General features: G+C 39.8%; 2 protein-coding genes across 6 annotated transcripts in view; one reads left to right on the top strand and one right to left on the bottom strand.

Annotated features, from left to right (window-relative positions):
- Nucleotides 1–22,017, top strand: part of LOC306960169 (dnaJ homolog subfamily B member 9-like) — a 104,787-nt gene that overhangs the window by 37,113 nt on the left and 45,657 nt on the right. The window lies entirely within an intron of this gene.
- Nucleotides 1–22,017, bottom strand: part of nrcama (neuronal cell adhesion molecule a) — a 97,818-nt gene that overhangs the window by 56,858 nt on the left and 18,943 nt on the right. For all 5 annotated transcript variants that reach the window (XM_079552378.1, XM_079552379.1, XM_079552376.1 and 2 more), the window contains one exon: nucleotides 11,192–11,238. The gene's annotated coding sequence lies outside the window, so the exon portion shown is untranslated. Of the gene's footprint in view, nucleotides 1–11,191; nucleotides 11,239–22,017 lie in introns of those variants that run through there.

Genomic DNA, 22,017 nt, shown 5'->3' with positions numbered 1-22,017 from the left:
AGATGTTCCTTTTCAGGATATTCTGAGTCCTTTCTGCTCTGAACGTTGATCAAAATGCATTAAGCCTGTCTAAAGAGGCTCTTTTGCATAATTCAGAAGCTGATTTTTGTGGAGGAGGACGCAGGAGACCAGGGCTGCCAAAACCTTTCCACTGCATTTGCATGTTTCAACCATTTCATTGGACAACCTTCAGAACGTTGACTTCAGCTGGAGTTTGTTTTTTGCACACATACTTGAGCCGCATACTTGTGAATAATAGAATTAGTACAAACTAAACAAATACCCAACATAGTAATTCCCACAAAGCTATGTTAGTGCTATAAATAGAAGAGCGTTTCTTATACAGTCATCTGTTTTGCAGTCACCAAACCATCAGTCAAGGACTTTTTAGAGAGACATTAAAGGAAGGGATTGAAAACCTCATTCTAAATATAAACTAGAGCTCACGTTTCTCTACTCGACAAAGACGCTCCGTGACACAAACCCAAGTCTTTGTGTCCTCACTGAATCGAGCCTAAAGCTACGGGAAGCTCAAGTTGGTCATTCCACTGCCAACGGTTTACTGACTCTGGGAAACAGGCTGACTTGTGGGTGAGACATCAAGTCAAAGTACATTTTGAGGACATGGCTGTACGCTGGCCCAGATTTGGTTTGGACTGACATGATTTTGACTTATTCTAAAACTAAAGCTTCACTGCAGTAACAGCCCTATCTTATATCATATCAAGGTTTTATGATCAGAGACACTTTACAGTAGGAGACTTTTAGAGTCACTATATACGTACATATGGGAGTTCTGGTATAAAACTCTGTCCAAGCCTGTCTATATATAAATATGATCAATTCAACCCCACTAAAGCCAGGCCACAATAGTAAACAATAGGTGAATACTGGTAATCTCTTTGTCCTTTGTGCCTGAGGTGAGAACTTTACCTCCGTGTCTCAAACACCTTCAAACTGGTCTCAACAGAAATCTGAGTAAATGTGGCCCTTCCTGTTTACATTTTAGAAATGAACGAATATGCAATTGTTACAGGTCTACTTCTCTAAACAGGAGCACCATAATATGCAAGTGACAAGCAAAGAAACCACTGTTTTTCTATTGTTGTGCACAAACAGTGCCCTTTTACGGTCTGTCTATAACAAAAGCTGTTGTAAAATGAGAAAAACACCCTAATTCTTCAGGGCAAAATCATGGCAAGACCTTTACATAAAACATTGTGGATAAAAGGTAAAAATATAGCACCTTTAGTTTAGTATTCATTATGACATTATATTTAATTATAGCTATATGTATCAACAAACAAAAAAGTAATGGTTAAAATTACATTTAAGTGACTGTTATGAGAGAAGACACACACAATTGTGACGAGCTTCCCCACAATATTGGAATATATTACACAGTCAAAGTGCATATGACACATCAGACACATTTTATTTAAAATTTTGTTAAACCCAGCTTTCTGTCGTTTTTGAGATTTTTTTAGTTTCACTTCCTTACTGGACTCCGACAGGAAGTGATATAGAAGAAGGTAAACGCTTTTTATCTGTTGCCGTGCATAACATGTTAAGTCAATGGGAAATGAGTAGAGGCCGACCAATATGGGTTTTTGTAAGGCTGATGCCGATATTATGGGATTTTAATTGGCCAATGCCGATATGCAAGGCCGATATTTTTTACTTTGATTATTATTGACTATAATCCTATATGAGGCTTCTAAACTGTAAAATGTGTTGAACTGTGACAGCAGGGGGCGTTTTATTAGGGGCATAAGGCTGATCGAGGTGAAAAAGTCTTCTCCAGTGTGACATCAATACAGTCTTATTTTATTCTTGCAAAAGAGATGTCACCATTTATCAATTATATCAAATCGATCAAATAATATAAAAGCACTAAACATTAAGGATCACTGGACTATGCTGCACTATTTCCTTTGAAGAAATGACAGGCTTTAGGTTGTGCTAATATTAACAACTTACATAAAGTGATCTTCATAAAATAAAATACAAACACTTGGCCACTGCAGCGGTGGTTTTAGTTTATTTCTTTACGTGATCCAATCATAGTTTCTGTCCCCGTCTTGCTTAGTTGATGTTAGCATTAGCATTGTGCCGCTCGCTTTAGCACACTGATGCTGACCCCGGCATTTTGCACGGCGAGCAAAAATACAATTGCGGAGGTTAAAACTAACTCAGTGATTCAGCGTTTCTGAGCGTCAACATGAGCTGCAGCATGTCCATATTCACTGAGGTTTAGTCGGTGAAACTTGTGTTTAACCGGCTTTTTTCAGACCGATTTTCATTGTGATGTTTCTCAGTCCCCTTGAGGCCTAAGACGGTGTTGCTGTCTGACTAAGCTCTTTCGGGAAGTCAAAAAACGGGAAGTCTCTATCACTTTTGGCTCCAGAGATATCGAAAATTTCCATTATATCGACCCGATATATCGGCCGGCTGATATATCGGTCGGCCTCTAGAAATGAGTGAGTCAAACTGCTATGGAACATTCCCTGTTCACTTCCTGTCAGCAGCTTAAAAATAAAAATACCTTTTCTGCCCAACATTTCTTCATTAAAGGGACTAGATGCAAGTTTGCCATTTTATACTCACTACTGCCACCTCAGGTCTTATGCGTAACTGCACCTTCTATATTAAGCTCGTGCATGACGACCCGAAATAACACCTTTTTCAGTGACACTGCAGGATTTTAGAAGCAGTTGTGGTGAACAGGTCTGGGTTCATTCTACACATGGCTGGAACATGTAGGGGGAGGAAAATATATTATTTTAACATTTTTAAACTCTGTATAGTCCCTTTAAAACTGCTGCATCGCTGAAATAAAATGATAATTATGCAGCTGATGAACTTGCAACTGATGCCATCCTTCAAAGTAAGTCAGATTTTCCTATGCATTTCAAGTTATCAGTGTGACTATTTGGATCAGGCAATAAGTACAGTATTAACCACCAATGCACATGAATATGACAACAGTACCTCACTCTATATCGCCATTTATTTAGATTAGATACCACTACAAAATAAAACGTGTGTACAAGCCTGGGAATACTGCACTATTTCACTTCGCTTTATTTCACTGAGGGGAACAAACTGCTGACATCATGTTAAGCGGATCGATACAGTGGAAGTTGTTCACAGAGATCCACTGCGGCTAACACCACTTCTTAGCAGCACAATAACAAACCTGGATTTCCACATTGTTCCGACGAGCTCACAGACCGGATTGAACACAGCCAAATCAACACAACCTCGCGCTGTCCCTTTATCTCTCTCTGCTACACACGTGTTATTCAGAATCACGGCCTTTGCCTTTCGGGGTCAGTTTTTCTGGCTTTGTGGATGCTTTTCTCTGGGGCTTTATAAACTGCTGATGGTGCATATGACGGGCAAAACCTCCCGTGTCTACCATGCGCCACAGCCCTTTAACAGCTTTTGTGGACTTCATTGTTTACCAGCACTGGAGCACTAGTGGTTGTGCCAATAAACAGGCAGCACATTGTCTTCTGTCTGGTAGCCTAAATTAGTCTTGAATATTGTTGTTTATTTATGATGGAAATGCTGCGGGACAAAGGCTCGGGGAAATATATTTTTATGTTTCAAATATTTACTCATGCTTTGCTGTGATAGCATTCTCGGATTTAGGTTTTAAAGCAGTACTACGGAACTTGTTTACCTTCACCAATGACTATTGTGTTCGGAAACTGTCATGTAGCTAAAACTGTGATGACACTTTTCTATCGGGCATTCATCGAAGCGACCCTAACTTTCTGCCTGGTCGCATGGTATGGGAGCTCCTCTGTTAGAAAAAAAACACCCTGAATCAGCTGGTCAAATAAAGTCATTGGCCAGCCTCAGACCAGTTTGGACTTTCTGCACGATAAACAGTTAGATAGGATGGCACGAAGCATCGTAAAAGACACTGAGCACCCTTTGCATTCAGAGTTTTGATTGCTTCAATCTGGGCGTAGGTTTTTTATGCCAATTAGCCATACAAACCGTTTTAAGAAAGGTTTTGTTCCCGCTACCCTTTTCTTGATGAACAAGTAGGGATCAAATTGCCCCTGACACGGCGTTTTATCTTTGTTGCTGTCCAGTGGCTTAAACGTCAGTTGTATCTGTACCAAAAGTACATCCTGTTAGTATCTGGAGCACTTACAAGCTTTATATTTAAATATGTGTGATGTTTTAAAATTTACCCACAGATACAATAAAGTAACCTAACCTAGTCTAGTAAATCTTTTTCGTAGTCCCTCGGGGGGTAATACAAGTGTTAATGGGATGACTGGGGGGGTCTTTCATCTCCCCCTGGTGTCTCTGGCCAGAAAACCACAATTGCAACTTGACTGCCACCGGGTAGGAGCCACCAATACAGAAGAAGAAGCTAACAGGCTAACGGGCTAAGCTAACTGCGGGTTAGCCCCACTTAAACAGTATTTACAGCCAAGTTTGAGTGAAAAAAAATGATCTCCATTGTGTAATTGTATGTACAATATCTCTCTCTCCCTTTGTCTTTTCTGTCATCGTAGTATTTGCTCTCACGGTCAATTAATGAGTAAAAAACCGCAACAGGCTATGCCACCTGCAGTGGCGCTTATGGCCTCTAGGGGCATGAGTTACTTAGTACTGCTTGAATAACGATGGGTGGCTCACAGTATTCTTAAATTCTGATTTGCTAGACTCGGTACAAACATTTAGACCATTAAAATACATATAGAAATAATTACTGTGTTGATTGCCTTGGTTAATTTAAAATACAGATTGTTTCCAATAAAGCACAAGTCATCCATGTGTGCGCCATCTGGAGCAAATTACACATAACCATCATTCATTTGAAAGTGGCATCTTATTATACTGCTGTCATAATTAATTTCACTTTGTTTGGTAAATGAACTTCTTTCTTTACTGCCAACTCCCTGTTCAATGTCCATGTGTGTCTGTGTGTAAACATATTTACCAAGTGGGGACTATGCCATTTGGGGGAGGGGAGGGTCCAGTTTATCTCACAGGAACTTGGACAAAAATATAAAAATATATTTAAGTCACGTGACTGCTTTTAGATTTTCTTATCAGAATAGTTTATATATTATGAAATATTAACAGCTAAATGAAGGCAAGAACTACACTACGTTTTATACATGTTAAGACGAGACACTGCAGGTAAATAGGGAAAGATGTATATTTTGATACAATCATTTTTATGTTTTCATATGAAAATAAGGCCTTTTATGCCTAAAAATGCCCAAATTTTCCATATTTATGACGACGAAATCTGAATAAAACGATTGCGCCAGAATCAATTTTTTTTTTTTTGGCATACTAGCTAAAAAACCCTTTTTCATTTTGCCTTTTTTTTTACATTCAAAGCTCAATAAATCAAGCTAGGAATTAGACATTAAAAAGTCCCTCGGAAAATCTTCAAAATATTGTTCAGTCCAAGGCAAAAATGGCCTTGAAATTAGAATTTCCGAGCGAAATCTATTTAGAAACATTGAATCAGTGCAATATTTAAACATGTTACTGTGATTATTAGGCATATTTTTTGGTTTCCAGGTGAACGCTTATACATGTTCAGAGAACAACTTGGGCCAAAACCTGAAAAAGATGCCATAGAGACATATGTTTAATTATCTGGAAAATTATCTGTTATTATTTGCTATTTGGAGAATTTCGGATTCGACTGCAACACTTCAGCCCTTGACAAATGAAGAAGGTAATGCTGTAGCACAACTGACTTAAGGTTAAGGCAAGACATGACCCCGCAGCACACATAAACCCTACATGTGTGTGTGTGTCACGCCTGTCCGAGGTCATCCCATCACGCTGCAGGGGGACTCAGTGGACCACAGGCCATACCCATATGGGACTCTATCATGTGCCTTCTCTTTCTACGTGAGCGAAAGCACATACTCCCTTTGACCTTACAGTGAAAAGACTAACCTAACACCTGACTTAAAAGCCCTGACATTAGATATTAAATGACCACATCAGTTCATCTACTGTACATTACCACTGAGGAATTATTTCTAGCATCACCACCAGTGCAGAGAACGAAGGTGAAAAAAGTCAGCCCTGTTGGATAAAAGGCAGAAAAATCAATAGCCATTGTGAATACGGGGATAGTGTCGTTACAACAGCCTCCTGGGCCTGGTAACTGGCCAGCTCTCATTGGTATTCGTGATGGTTTCTCTTGGTAAAAGCCTTGATGAGGACACACGCACATGGCCTTGGTACGTGACTCTCAGCAGCACAGACATGACAAGAGTTATTACATATGTGTCCCGCTGGGATGAATTATTCCGATGTTGACAAAAAAACAATTTTGCAGACTTGGTATTGTTAGATTATGTTAATCTAAGCGTTTAACTCATAAAAGAATCACATGCATTTCAGAACATGGTCATACATAGCTCCATACAGACAGGATATTGTGTCTACCTAAAAAGAAACTGCAGTCCTTGCAATTTGATAATATTGCAACCATTTTTAATTCACTTGATTATACAGTATTTCATTTTCAGAATGTGTTTGCATAAAGGAATTACAATGATTAAACACTTGCTTCTTGACTGTTCTCTAAGAACCTCAACCAGCCAGACTTGTTTAATCAAATACTGCATGTAATCAGGAAAAGTAAGAAAAAAGAATTAGGATTATTTTGTGGGGCAATCTTACTAGCGAAACTGGGCTGAATTGAATATGAATATAAATGAACGACAGGGGAATTATATAATAATGATAATAAAAAAAATGCTATTGATTTTGCCAAAGCAGTTGCAAAGCCTGTAATCAATAAACATGTTTTGCTGGAGGACAGTGAGATATGAAAACGCCCTATAGGTAATAATAGGTGACCGACAGACATATGGAGAGTCCAATCGATCGGCGTCCCCCTTCAAAGCTACGACTAATGATGGAGCGGAGAGAGTTGGCGGTGGGACTGAGGTGGAGGCAGCTGACACGCTGATGGGACGGGGTGGGGCGGGGGCATAATGAGGCTGGGTGCGAGGGGTACGGGGCGGGGGAGGGGCAACGTGAGAGCTGGCAGGACACTCCATCCATCTGTTCATCAGGATTATAGGGATAGACAGGAGAGAGTGAAGGGCTGGAGGAAACAAACACAACTGAAGAGGATTTACAAAAAATGTGTGCACAAGTTGTTGAATTGCAAACTGCTTAAAAATATGGTTCAATATAAAGGTATAGAAAAATCAAGAATTCAATATTTCATAAATGTCTTGAATGTTGATAGATGTCACTGCGATCTTTTTATTAAATCATTTCTTGGTGATTGTGTGACATATTGTGAAGTCGATAAGAATATTACATCATCTGATATTGCAGTAATTTGTCAATACATTGTGCAGCCTGTCCAAAAACAAAACCAAATAAAATAGATTTGGCAACACATAATAGAACGTGGCGTGGCCTAGCAAGAGTGAAGGCAGTGTGTAATAATTTTTTTTTCCTTTTCTTCTGGCGGACTATGATCATGTTTAGCACACATACAAAAGTCAACTCAAAATCGTGTTCTTATGAATGCTTTGAAACAGCAGATTGAAGTTAGCAGTTAGCAAGCAGCATGAAGCTAACATTAGCATTCTGACTAGTATGTACACATTTGGGCCATTGAACCACTTTGTCCTTCTCCATGTCTCTGTATCTTTATTTGGTAGAAAATAACGTCCAGAATTTAGCACATGAATGAATTAAAATTCATGGGCTCAGGTGAAAATGGTAAGAAAATATATCTTTGACTATGAACAGGAGGCAAAAAAGTACACATGCAGTGAAAGTAATAATAAGAACTATGAACAGTTTGGATAAAGACGAAGGAGATGGTGATTGACTTCAGGAGGAAGACACTACCACACACATCGCTGAACATCCAGGGGAGGACAGTGAGGAGGTGTACAGCTTCAAGCACCTGGGTGTTCACCTCAACAATAAGCTGGACTGGTCCCACAACACCAACGCCCTGTACAAGAAGGGCCAAAGTCGCCTCCACCTTCTGAGGAGACTGAGGTCCTTCGGAGTGAGCAGGCCTCTGCTCAGGACTTTTTATGACTCTGTGGTAGCCTCTGCTCCCACTACGCTGCCGTGTGCTGGGCCCCGGGCAGCACAGAGCGGGACAAGAACAGACTGAACAAGCTGGTCAGGAGGGCCAGCTCCGTCCTGGGCTGCCCCCTGGACTCTGTGGAGGAGGTGAGTGACAGGAGGGTATTATATTTTATAATACCTCACACCCACTGCATGGGACTATAGAGGAGGTGAGCAGCTCTTTCAGTGGAAGACTGAGGTCCCCACTGCTGTTAGACTGTACAACACTACTGCGAAGTAACTCATGTGAAATAACCACTATGCAAAAATGACATGCAATAATCTCTGTATAAGCGTCATTTTAATCTTGTATCTTTGTCACTTTACCTGCACTAAGACTGAAAGAATTTGCACTGCTGACATTTTTTATAGTCTGCTTTAACTTTATTATTATCATTAATGTATCATTTTTATTATTATTTGCATTCATTGTACACAAGGTACCTTTATTTACTATTTAATTGATTGCACATTTCCTGTCTTTTTTCACACCCTGAGTGTTTCTTGCGAGCTGATTTAACAAGAGAATTTCTCCATTGTGAGATCAATAAAGGATTATCTTATCTTATCTTAATGTATCAGTTCTGTTTGTGGTCTCTGTATTTTAAGTTGAAAATACATGACAGGGGTGAGGTTACCTAAAGAGCAGGGCAGAGGAGACCTATTTACGTATCTCTACTGATGTTCAGGAAGTGGAAGTGAGCAGTCTCTCCCTTCACTTCACTAGCACAGACTGAACTGCTGTAATAATGACTCTGAGCTCAAATTATGAACCACTGCAATAAACCAGAGTGCTCTCAGGAGACTGCTGAGATAGAGATAAACGGAGGTGGATGGATGCGCAGTCGTGGCTTTACGTAATCCTGTGCAGCCTGCTCCACTTCATTATAGATCTGCACTGATGATTATATTTGTGGGTTTACTGTAAGAAGGATATTATACTGGCTTGTTATTTGAATGCGATTAACATTTGACGACGTGGCGAGAGAATTAAAGCTAAAATGGTGCTTATTTGTACAAAAATATCCAGTAATCAAATGAATGAACGAACAAACAAAATCTATATCAAATTCAGTTTTCATTAACCTTTGTTTTGAAATTATGATTGGAAGCTGTGTGTCTGAGCTTCTCTTGAGGGCTCATTAATGAAAACACCGAAAACCATACATTAACCTGGTTAAACATTTACTTAATTGAACAATTATATACAAGCCTAATATATAGTTATAATATATGTAATAATAATGTATAATAAACATTTTAGAGTTGAAAATACATGACAGGGGGTGAGGTTGGCATATTATAGCAGTAGGCTACGAAGTAACTCATGCCCCTAAAGGCCATAAGCATCACTGCAGGTGCTGTAGCATGTTGCGGTTTTTTACTCGTTAATTGTCCATGAGAGTAAATACTACGCTGACAGAAAAGACAAAGGCTGAGAGGGATATTGTACATCCAATTACACAATGGAGATATTATTTTTTACTCAAACTTGGCTGTAAATACTGTTTAAGTGGCGCTAGCCCGAAGTTAGCTTTGCCCGTTAGCATGTTAGCTTCTTCTTCGTGATTGAATTAGTGTGTATTGGTGGCTCTGACCCGGTGGCAAGAAAGCTGCAAGTGTATTTTTTTGGCCAGAGACAGCAGGGGGAGATGACAGACCCCCCAATCATCCCATCAACACTTGTATTACCCCCAGAGGGACTACGGAAAGGATTTATTAAGGTAAAGTTACTTAGTACTGCTGTAATACATAGTAAAACATTAGAATAATATCACAACTAATAAGGATTTACTCCTGGAAGTTGGAATTTTTGAACCAGCGACCAAGCCTAAAAATACAAAGGGCTTTGCAAGAAATATCATCTGGTGTAAAATCCAGCACTAAATTACAAACCCTTCATATAAGATATTTAATGCACTCTGTCAAATAAATTGTCCATATTCAATGTATTCTAAAGACCTCAAATGCATTCCTAAAACACAGTAATATCCTCTAGGCACTGTTGACCATGAACTTTGAGCTATGAACACTGTTCATGGTCACTCACTGTTGCTCTACTGTCATTGACGGATACGGTGTTGTTATAACATGAGGTACGCCTTGAACTTAACATCGCCTTCAGCACCCCAAACATGGGTAAAATGAATTACAATGGAAACAAACTCACATTGACTGGTTTCAATTAGCAAAAGGCAAAGAGTGCCATATGTTGTAACAATATTGTCTTCTTGTGATTGTGTAATGTATAAAACGGATAAATAATGAATAAAATAAAAAAAATCTTCGTACACCTAAACATATGCTAATTAAAAAAAATCATGTTTTTTATCCTGTATTAGCTGGTCTGTGCTACACATTTGTTGTGTGTCCCTGTCAAATAAATTAAATAAAGAAATAAACCCTGTAGATGGGACAGCCAGTTGATATGTTTGTCTTCTCTTATGTGTTTATGATCCTGGGTGTGTTCAAATGGAGCTATGAACTGAATCTTGATTTTCAAACATTACCAGACTTCATGTGATAGATATAAACGACCTCCTTCCACGTGGTGTCGGTGAGTGGCGGGTGGGCAGCAGCTGAATTGACAGCCCAGATTGCACACTCACAGACAGACAAAGGTCAGATAATTATATGCTTCTCCTCCTTGCTTGTTGGATTTTGGCATAACATGTTTCAACAAAGGGAGACAAATAGATTGAGCTCTACACCTACACCAATGCAACCGTTTAACCTTTAGATCCACCTCAAATACCCTGCCATGCCCCATCTCAATCAAATGAAATTACCAGAGAGCCTTGGGAGTTACAACTGTCTACAAAGATTGCCTTGATATGAGCCAAGGCCCTGCTTTAGCTCATGATGTGTTTATCTGCTCCACACCATTGGACTGTCAAGGCCTTCATAGTGATAAAAATCAGTCAGAGCTGAGGTTAGCCGGTACTGTATGTCAGACTTCATATGAGCTGCTTTGAGCAAGTATTTTTCTCCATTAGTATGTTACAAAAGAGTCACATTGAGAAAAAGACTGCACGAGGAAAGCCTCTATCATACTGTGTAAAAAGCATTTGGTCTCTACCTGGGATGACTGGTTTGTAGCCACTGTCTTCAAATGTACAGCCCAACCTGAAACAGAGAAGAAGAAAAATAGCATTGACCAATCGTCCTCGCATCAGTGTCAAACGGATTATATTGGATTATATTAATGTTGCACTGTGACACAGAAGAAATGTCACATCTGTTAAAGCAGTACTAAGTAACTTGTTTACCTTAATACATCCTTTTCGTAGTCCCTCTGGGGGTAATACAGTGTTAATGGGATGACTGGAGGTTTTTTCATCTCCCCCTGGTGTCTCTGGCCAGAAAACCACACTTGCAGCTTTCCCTGCTCCGACACGGAGGCTCCAATACACACTAATGGAATCACGAAGAAGAAGCTAACGGGCAAAGCTAACTGTGGGCTAGCAACACTTAAACAGTATTTACAGCCAAGTTTAAGTGAAAAAAAAAAGATCTCCATCGTGTCATCGGATGTACAATATCCCTCTCTCCCTTTGTCTTTTCTGTCAGCGTAGTATTTACTCTCACGGACAATTAATGAGTAAAAAAACGCAACATGCTACGACACCTGCAGTGGCGCTTATGGCCTCTTGGGGCATGTGTTACTCAATACTGCTTTAAGGAAGTACAACAAATGCAGACACTTAGGGGGTGGGGGTGCTTTACAAAAACCTTTGCTTATGTGCAAAATGAGTAGCGCCTGCAAAAGTGGAGTAGCAGCACAGTCATGTATGTTTTATTCACTAATTATTGACAATTATTTATATCAGATTTGCGACCCATACACTGTAATAAACACAAATGTTAAATCAGATGCAACATGGCCACAAAAAAAAACATTTTATATTTTACGTTCCAGCTTGCACTCGCTATTGAGCACCTGTCTTGATAAATGACTTCATTACCCACTCAAGTCACAGTAATGCAGCTGGGGATTCGAGAGGGGCATATCTGCCAAATCACTCTGTGACCGCATTGACGACCAAAAATAGAAACTTTGTAAAAGATGTTAATAGTAATTCATAATCCAAAATTGTGTTAATATTCCGGTAGTAACTAAAATACTTCTTTTGTGTTTGTGCTGCGGTATTGGCTGTTTTCAGGTTCTAGATTGTGATGATGTCACAGCACCCAGTGGGGGGCAGGAGCCAGTTGTACCTATTAACTGCATTACAATTTCACAAGTCGTATCTAAAAAGAAAATTTATGAATTACAAATGATCATGAATCTCAGTCACTGGGTCAATGATCTCTCTGTAGGCCTTTAATATGCTGTGATGTCATCTGAAACCCAGCAATTAGCTACAGGCAAATCAAAATAGCAGTTTTTAAGGTCAGTGGATCAGTGTAACATGAAAACAACAACACTATAGGGATTTATTATGTATGAAAGTTGCTAACCCATTTAGACCTCTACAAAGATGATCTGATTCTTGTGCTACATTATGGGCCGTTCCAAAGCTTGTATGAATGTGGAAGGTTAATTCAGGGAGGGCATTTGCCTTCTTAATCTAAGTCACAGCACAAAAGGAAGCACGGAAGACTCTTAGCTCACGCAGAGCTTACATGCAAAACGTGCCACCACGGAACCAGGCCTCAAGACACTTAAGATAAATGACAAAAAACAAATTAATTATTCAAAACAGCTGAAGTAAATTGCCTCTTGGGCGAAGCATGTGCCCTTGGTTAAACAGTAAGATCATGAAAGATGCATCGGCGTTTGTAAATTTCCTCAGAGCGTTGCAGCAGTATTGAGACAAAGGGACATTTCAGGCACGCAGCCCAATCCATTCATCATAAAACCAGCCTCCGACACATGGGCACCTCACGCACACACACGCCGGCACGTCCGGGAACTGGCAATACCAATCAGTGGAAGACACAAAGCTCACACAATCAATATCCACCAAAATTGTCGGCTGACGTTTTTTTTTTTTTATCACTTTTAGTTCCAGCACTGGGGCATACCGAAAGGTTAAGTGGACACACGCGCAGGCTTCCCCCCTCGTGCCCATGAATGCATTATTGTAATCTCCACAGGGACACTCCATTCATCTCACATTAACAAAACAAACGCACACGGACAAAGAGAGGTTGCCAGTTTAGACATAATGCTTAACTCAGCAGTAGAGGTGGCTTACGGTTCTTTTCGGCTGTATGGTTTTGAATGTACAGTAATATATAGTGATTTTTTTTTATTTGCTTGGAGTGGATAACAGTCAGCTATCCCCTGACTAGCAAGGATTCTTGAACTAGAGAAAGGAGATAGGAGTAAGCAAGGTAATACCCAAACTGTTGTGTGAAGATATTAAGCAACATGAAATGTCAATAGAAAGCAATAAAACAGCTTCAAAACAAAAACAGTTTCGATTTGTGGAAAACCTCTACAAAACCAAGTGGTTGCTGCCCGAATAAACAAAACGAAAAGGTCGAAAAAGGATTACAAATGATTAATTTCAATTCAAACATCGGCACAGCAGATTTCACACAGCTCAATGATTTCTTCAGTAGAAGTCATTGAGCTGATTTCTTCATGTGACCTTTGTTGTTTTGGCGGCCATTTTGAATACGAAAGTAGAATTATGCACTACAACAACATGTAACAACATCTCTACTCACAATGAAAGTGAAATACAACTGATGGACAGTGACATTTTTATGTGCTCGTAATCATTGCTCATAAGAGTAAAAACACGGCCCCAGTGACGCACGTTTATGTGAAGAAACCAGTGAGTCAGTGTTTAAACTGCTCAAGATGCTAGCATGCTACCGGTTAGCATTTAGCTTCAACAGCTCGGCTCTGACAGCTCTACAAGAGAAAGCCCTGAACCACAAACGTCTAGCCTTGGATCCACTTTCCTCAGTGTCCATAGATGTGAGCAACACATGCGTTTATTATGTTGATGACGGTTGCTAACCGGTAGCATGCTAACATCTTGAGCAACTTAAAGACTCAGACTGAGACTCTGTCGACATGACAAGCAGAAACAGAGAAAGGTTTTCTGTTTCCTCTTTGATGGGTTAATTTAGTCTGAGGAGTGAAGCAGATCTTTAGTAAATCCTGCTGTAGCTCGAACAGACAGAGCTGCTACGTCTGAGTCACATTTGCTGGTTTCTTCACATAAACGTGCGTCTCTGGGGCTGGGTTTTTACTATTATGTTCATGAGCAATGATTACAAGTACATAAAAATACCACTGTCAATCCGTTGTCTTTCATTTTCATCCTGAGTAGAGATATTGTTACATGTTGTACTACTGCATAGTTCTACTTCGATATTCAAAATGGCCACCGGAAATATGTTTGATGTCACTGGAAACACATGTATAGAGAAAGGAGGAACTGCAGTTCAAGGCAACTTACAGCTTGACCCATGATGCTGCAAACATTTTTCCTAGAGACATGTTTAAAATAGAGTCACATTTAATAAAGCGGATCTAAGCCAAAAAGCATATAATGAGCATCAAGTGGAATTTAAGCCACACTGGGTCATATCTAATCTGAGATGAAATGTAGAGTCAGGCAGTGAGCAGAGAGGGCGATAGGGTTTGGTCCAAAGGAAAAAATCATAGAGTGAGTCGACAATGATGAACAAAGACAGCAATGCCCTGAGACGGCAGAAAAGCCCAGCTGTGAGGAAGGAACAGAGAGAGAGAGAGACTGAACTAAAGATAGAAAAATAAAACACATGAGAAAGTCAAGGTCAAAAGGGAATCAGATGAAACATGCATTATTAACACGCTCATCTAGAAGTGCTTCATCATCCAGACCTACGTGCGTGAGCGAGAGAGGGGGACGACCCCAAACGCATCACCATGGAGACGAAATGGGTCCTCCACAAAAACATAATTGCGCAATTGAGCAGATCGACACATTTTTTCAAGTTTTTTCACCAAGATCTGGAGCTGTATTGGTGATGATGGAGTTGGACCACTGTGCAAAGCCTTCCTGAGCACACCCCCATGACGCTCAATGAGGTTAAGGTCTGGACTCTGCGGTGGCCAATCCATTTTGTTTCATGCTCCCTGAACCACTTTTTCCACAGCTTGATCCCTATGAATCTTGGCAATGTCATCTTGAAATATACCCGCACCATCAGGGAAGAAAAAAAAAAAACACTGGTGAAATAAACTCAGCTGATCTCATTCTTTGGGTACATAATGTTGCTGAATCTAGACCAGAACAATTACAGCAAACCCAGACCTGGCAGCGTATATAACATGCAATAATAAGATAGTATTTTTGGTCAATAAAACAATAAAAATGTTTTCTAGTAATTGACAAGGAAGGATACAGGTTAGAATTGTCATGCTACCATGACATTAATTTGATATGCATTCTGTCATGTAATGCTTTTACTGTGCTGTTAAAAAAAAATATATATATTGCTGTACATCCCATTGTAAGATGAATACTGTGTTCATCATACTATATGATATTATCAATGATCCATAGTGGATGTGTTTGTGTACTTTTTATCATTGGGTACAGAACTTGTTTTGTTTTGGTCCATCCTAAATATCAAAAACAGGGCACACAGCTTGATTTGTATGGCGGCCTATGACTCTCTCTAACAATGAGATTCACACTGATTCAATGGTCTCTGTTTGTTTGTTGGAGATTATGTTTGCTCCAGTACTTTAAACCTGTCACTCCTTTATTGTTTTCATTCATCGTTCTGCTGCCACTATTATGGACCTGACTTTACGGATCCACCGAGAACCGGTCTAGGCATACATCAAGTCTATATAAACACTGACTCGTGTGTGTGTTTTATGAATAGCCACACCATAAAAAAACATGCATGGCCCCTCAGGCATGACTGGAAATGTGGGCCCCTTTTGTGTTGATAAGCCTGAGCAATTAATGTCCCAGACATCTGCTGAAATCTTATTGCTTAATGATGTTGTGTGATTGAATTAAGGCTTCATGTGTAGCTTCATAATGGGTTAATAAAGTACCTCATAAAAGTGAATGTGGCACATGCAAATGTCAGATCATCAATAAAAAGCTTTACTGACCAACGCAGCAATGCTTACTTTCAATAACAAACAGATTACAACCAAAGCAACATTTTAATCTCATTTGGCACATTGCCACTGCCACGAACATTTCTACCATCAAACATGGAGCAGTATAATTATTATGAAGACTTTATTAAAGATGCAAAAAACAAGGTCATATCCATAGCCATAAGTCATAGCCAGTTCATTTTAGAACTATTTCTTTGTGCACATAAATAGATACCATTTATATTATTCATATCCAAAGCCAGTGCAATATTTGTGCGGAATCTGCTGAAGTCAAACAGCTGCTTCAGGAAGGGCATCAGGTGTAGAACTTAAACCCCTCTTTACTGATGCCAGATCAAATCTACACTGCACAATAGAAAGCTGAAGCATTTATTTCAAGAAGAAGAGAGGACAATTAGTCAACTAAACATGAGGTAGTAATATCTCTATTTCCGTAATAATAATGGCAATCAAACTGAAGAAAGAAAAGCCTGCCCCTATTTAGACATTGTCGTAATCTAAATGTTTCCATATAAAACATATAAACCGTGGATTCAGTTTTTACAGCTGAGATTCATGAGCTTCTTGTTTAGCAGCTCATATTTCAGTTGTCTTAAGTGTTTCTTTTCTGGGGGACACGTACATAATAACATTTAGTGTAAGTGGCAGATATTTTTACAAACATGCTGGAGCGCATAAGCAACCATCCTTCTGCAAATTAACTTAAACTGTACCAAAAGACAGAGGGAATTCCACATATTATGAATATAGTGTGCATTCTGATAGTACATCATTATACAAACATGCCATCATTCCTTAAAAAAACAACAACATTTGATTCAGTAACACCTGGTCAGTGTTGACCGAGTGATGTAGCCTGAAGGTTTTTTAATTTTCATCAAATACAGACACCATCTGCGCGAAAGGGTGCAGCGCTGGAGGCCAGGGTCCCTCTATGTACGTCTATGTGCTGTCTGCATGTTACCTCTGACACACAATGATAAATGGCCTCATTACAGGAGCCACCAGTTTGGGCCTATGGTGCTCTGTGCATCAATGTTGAAGATTGAAGTGAATCTGCAGTATGATGCTGAACTGAAAAATAGTAAGAATTTCAGGTAATTGTCCAACAGAGTAGAGTGCAACAATGTAATATGTCATTTTGCATTATTATGTGACAATGAATTAGAGCATCAAAATGAACAAGCAAAATAATAGGTAGGCTAGTTTCGACATTTTGCCCTTTTGATAGTTCGCCTGTCAGTCGTAGAGCTACATTTCCCGCAATTTTTAGGTGGCGGGTCTCCTCTTTCTTTTGTTCCCAGCAGTGTGGGAGCATCCTTCAGCTGACTGACAACACACACACACAGAGCAGTCCCACATGAAAAGAGCAGCAGACAGAGTGAGCTGGAGCTGGGTTTAATCACCCAGATTTACAGCCGGGGCCAAACTCTCATCTCCAGCGGAGGTTAAGAGGACATTGCTGTTCCCGGACTATTACTGCAAAGGGGGGCGCACAATGGAGTCATCACACAGACTGAGGAAGGGAGAATCTGGGTTAAGGATCTGGTGGTAGCGTAGTGCACAATGTTTGAGGGAATCGGATACACGTCACCAAAGTTTCTCTGATTTTGAAAGTCTAGACACGTTCATCGGGCTCTTTCTAATCCGGTCTCTTCTCCGCAACTGAGGGGTATTTTCAAGACACTTTATTTCATGTTAAAGGAACAGGCCACCGTTTTTACAAACAGAGAAATGTTCTTACATGAGCTTAGACGAGTTGATGCGTACCTGTCTGGTCTTTGTGCGTGCGCTCAGTCACGCACAAAGACCAAAAGATGTTGTTAGCATTTGGCCGCTCCCAGCATATTCCTATAGCTCCAAACGGGGGTGAAGTTGGAAGCGACTAAGCTCTTCCACGGGCACGAACAAAGACCAGACAGGTACGTATCAACTCGTCTAAGCTCAGGTAAGAACATATCTCAGTGTGGCCTGTTCCTTTAAACTTCAAAAAGTCTCAAGACGAAGGTGTCTAAAGTAGAGGTCGACCGATATGGGTTTTTTCTAAGGCTGATGCCGATTTTTGGGGATTTTTATTGGCCGATATTTTTGACCAATATTTTTTGGCTGATTTTTCCAAATGTCTGATAATCTTGTAAAAACATAATACTTTGCCACTCCAGCAGAGCAGAGACCAATTATATTTTATTACTTTAGGCCAGTGGTTCCCAAAGTGGGGGGGGGCTCAGAGGCACTACAGGGGGGCCCCCAAAGCTTGTCTGCAAAACAAGTACAATGAAAAAAGTTCATTTTGATAGGAAAAATACATTTATCTGGACAAAAGCAGCAGTTTAAACCAATATTTAGCCCTCTGTCATACTAGATGTTACTTTTTATGTCATTTTAGCTGTAAAATTACAACAAATTCCTCTGAATGGAGTAAACTATTATGATTTGGGGGGCCCTCGAGAGATTTTCTGATCAATAAAGGGTCCGCGATGTCCCGGACTTTTGGAATGGCTGCTTTAGGTGATTTAATCCTAGTTTCTGTCCCAGTTTTGATTAGTTGCCGCTAGCGTTAGCATAATGTTGCTAGCCGTGGCATGTTGATCAAAAATACCATTGCGGAGGTTAAAACTAACTCAGTGATTAAATTCTCCAGGTTATATGCTTCATAATGATATGTCCATGTCCATATTCACTGAGATTTAGCGGAAATAACTAACTTTAGTCAAACTTGTAGCTAACCAGTTTTCATTGCGATGTTTGTTGGAAGTAGGAAGTTGTTGGAGAACCCATTTTAAAGCCATGACTTCGCCCTTTCCAATGCAAAAAGAAACAGGAAGTCTCTCGAAGTATCACTTTCAGGGCCGGAGATATCTGCTTTTATGGGCGCTAGATCGGCCGATAATGTAAAATCCCCAAATATCTAGTCTAAAGTAGTTATTTGTTTTTTCCTTATTATTAGAGTTAACTACTTTTTACTTGAGCTTGAAGTAATGACATGAGTAAATATTTTTGCTACTTTACCGACCTCTGGGTACAAGTACACAGCAGTTGTTTCAAAAGCATGGTAGCAGGAACAGTGGCGACAGCAGTAGCAGTAACATGTCTTAGGAGCAGTTGTGGAAGTAGCAGCCACAGCAAGTAATAGTTGCTGATGTGGGAAGTCACGGTAACAGTGCAGTGCAGATTTCAAGAGTCCTTCATTCACCTTCTGCAAAAACAGCCACACGGACAGCTCCTCCTCTGATACTTTGAGGAAGAGTACTGTACGTGCACAGGTCCAGGTACAAAGTATAGGGCCTCTCTGGGGACTGGATCAGATCACAGAAGAGCATTTGAACTCGCACAGAGGGTGAGAGGAAGAGGAAACATGAGAATTGACAGAGACCAGCCGGAGAGTGGGAGGACAGAGGACACAGGCTGGCTCCTCATAAAGACACCACTGGAGAAGACGGGGAGAGCTGGAGCGGTGTCAGGGCAGATGAGAAAGGCTCGCCATATGACGCCCATCACCATTAAATCAGACAGAGAGGGTTTGATTTCTATGCTAATGCTGGGAGTCTCAATACAAGTGGACACAGGGGCTAACGCGGTACTAACATGAAACGTATTCATAGGCAAAAGAAAAGATATGGAGCGGAGATAAGGCTCTTTCAAATGGCACCGTGCAAATATTTTGTATATATTTGTATAATATAACAGGGGCTGCATTGTATCACCTTGTAGCCCTCCATATACCATCCAACCTCAAATATGAACCGTGGACATCAATTATTGTCGATACAGCGTACAAGACTCAGGCGTATACGATTCAAAACTGACACAAGAAAAGACAGGAGAGGAAGAGACATAAAGCTGACTGAATGCTAACATTTTGAAGCCACAAACTGGATAGGCTTAGGGCAGCAAAATGAACAAACAAGGGAGAAAACTGTTTTCTTTTGTTTTTCTCGAATGGCCCAAATAAGTGCATGTTTGAATTGCAAGATCAACTACATGGGACAAGATGCCTGATGTTATAAAGACATGCACTTCCATTGAATCAGAACTTAAAGGAACAGGCCACCGTTTTTACATACTGAGATATGTTCTTACCTGAGCTTAGACAAGTTGATGCGTAACTGTCTGGTCTTTGTGCGTGCGCTCAGTGACGCAAATGTTGTTTAGCCCCTCCCAGCAGAGGTATAGCTCCAAACGGGGGTGAAGGTAGAAGCTACCAAGCTGTTCCACATTTTTCTATTTAAATATGGTTACGTGAAAAGTTACACGATCCAAGTATAGTTACACAAAATTAAACATGACGATTTTCTGAGCGCATAAAAATAGGGGTACTATATTGTAATGCGTAATAATACCTTAGGAGCACTTTGACTTTACTGCGCGCACGTCGAAGCTTTTTACGCCTTCCAAAATAGTGCCCCTTTTAATCCACTCAGAAAATCGTCATGTTTAATTGTGAGTAACTAGACTTGGATCGTGTAAAGGTTCATGCAACTGTATTTAAATAGGGAAAACGTGGAACAGCTTGGTGGTAAATGCTAACAACTACTGCACAAAGACCAGACAGCTACCTATCAACTCGTCTAAGCTCAGGTAAGAACATATCTCAGTATGTAAAAACGGTGGCCTATTCCTTTAAGAAACATCTAAAAAGTAGCCAGAATGTGGCGTCTGTCTTAGTTCCATACTTGGTGCTGGCTTTGTTCATTCTGATATTGTTCATGTTGTCTTGTCTAGTCGTGTGTGGGAGGTGGGAAGGGATGAGTCGGCGTAGTTTTACTGTATTTTTAAGTGTTGTACATGTCATTGTCCAATTTCTGCTTACGTCGTGGATTATCCTTTTCTCTACCAGCGGACTGCAGGTGTAAATTAGCTTATGGCTATCTCTGGAACAATTAAAGGGCACGTTATGATTGTGCAAGGTCACTCTTAAAAGAAAAAAAAAAAAAGCAATTGAATCAAAATCACAGTTTGAATGGATGTAATTACCATATACCAAGAAGGGAAGCAGTAGTTTAAAGTGGTGTGCACTTACATCATAATTATTTATTCATTTATTTATATATTTGAGCATACATTTTGCTCAAAAGGAGTGGGCCGAACCAAGAAGCCTATGAGCGCCTACCCCCAACTCAATATGATGAAACATTTAATTTCACAATACAACAATCAATGTAAAAGGCATCAAAACAACAACAAGGAACAATAGCAAAAAAAGATGAAGAACTTGCTACCGTATTAACGCAAACCAAACTCATAACCGCTGTTTGAACTGTTCACATTTTAACAGAACGAAACACTATTACAAGAACGGTCTTGTTTCCTGTAAGATCCCTACAAAGCAAGTAACAAAGCCATTAATATATGTTTACCAATGCCAAATATCACACATACTCACTTGTTTTTATGACATAAGGGCACATTAATATACTGTACATATATATTATACTCCGTGTTCTTGTTGCTCCAATTGTTATTACCATGCTCAACACAATACTAATCTATGTGCATTTTTATTGTATTATTATGATTAATATATATGTTATTATGTACAGTGTATGATGTAACCCCTACATCGAGAGGTGCGTTAAAAAGCCAGGTGTAGATCGGGCCAGTTGAGGGGGCAGTAGCTCCCCATCATCAAACCTGCATTAGATTAGCAACAAAAAAAAAACCAAAAAAAACTATAACTGATAATAAAGTAGAATAGCATTCTATTATATTGAAATTCGGAATAAAAGAAATTGGGCCAGGATACGATAAAACCGGTGAAAACCATGACACAATTTAAAAATCTAATCACAAACATTAGCATAATAATAACATAA

Source organism: Gobius niger (assembly GCF_951799975.1).
Source record: "Gobius niger genome assembly, chromosome: 2".
In the NCBI taxonomy this organism is placed as follows: Eukaryota; Metazoa; Chordata; class Actinopteri; order Gobiiformes; family Gobiidae; genus Gobius; species Gobius niger.
Note: the sequence above shows the minus strand (reverse complement) of the source record. Positions and strands in the feature narration are given on the sequence as shown.